This window comes from Trachymyrmex cornetzi, unplaced genomic scaffold (assembly GCF_001594075.2).
Source record: "Trachymyrmex cornetzi isolate Tcor2-1 unplaced genomic scaffold, Tcor1.1 scaffold94, whole genome shotgun sequence".
Taxonomy (NCBI): domain Eukaryota; kingdom Metazoa; phylum Arthropoda; class Insecta; order Hymenoptera; family Formicidae; genus Trachymyrmex; species Trachymyrmex cornetzi.
The window spans coordinates 229870-230259 of NW_017300289.1; positions in this window are offsets into that span (position 1 = coordinate 229870).

A 390-nucleotide genomic window follows, 5' to 3' on the forward strand; every position below is an offset into this window, starting at 1 on the left:
TTATTCTTCTCACATTCGACTGTGATTGGTCAATTTCTTACTCTTACTTCTTACTCCGTGTATTGTAGACGAGCCTTCATAGAGGCAGCCATATTACTTTTTGCACTTTGGACAGATTTCTGATTGGCTGACAAAATTGGTTACTGCGCATCCTTCTACTTGGTTCACCTGTCTTATTACATCATGGTGGATACTATACACGAATCTGTCAAGAATTCCAGACGGCGATTATGGGATAGATTATACAGCAGAGTATTTGTTTGGTTAAATATTTGTCTGTAAAGCAGAACCTAAAGCAGAATTGTTTTCCTTTATGCCATCGATGCAACAGATTTCTGGATATCTGTCAACTTTAATTATAACAATAACAATTAATAACTCGGTTCGCGA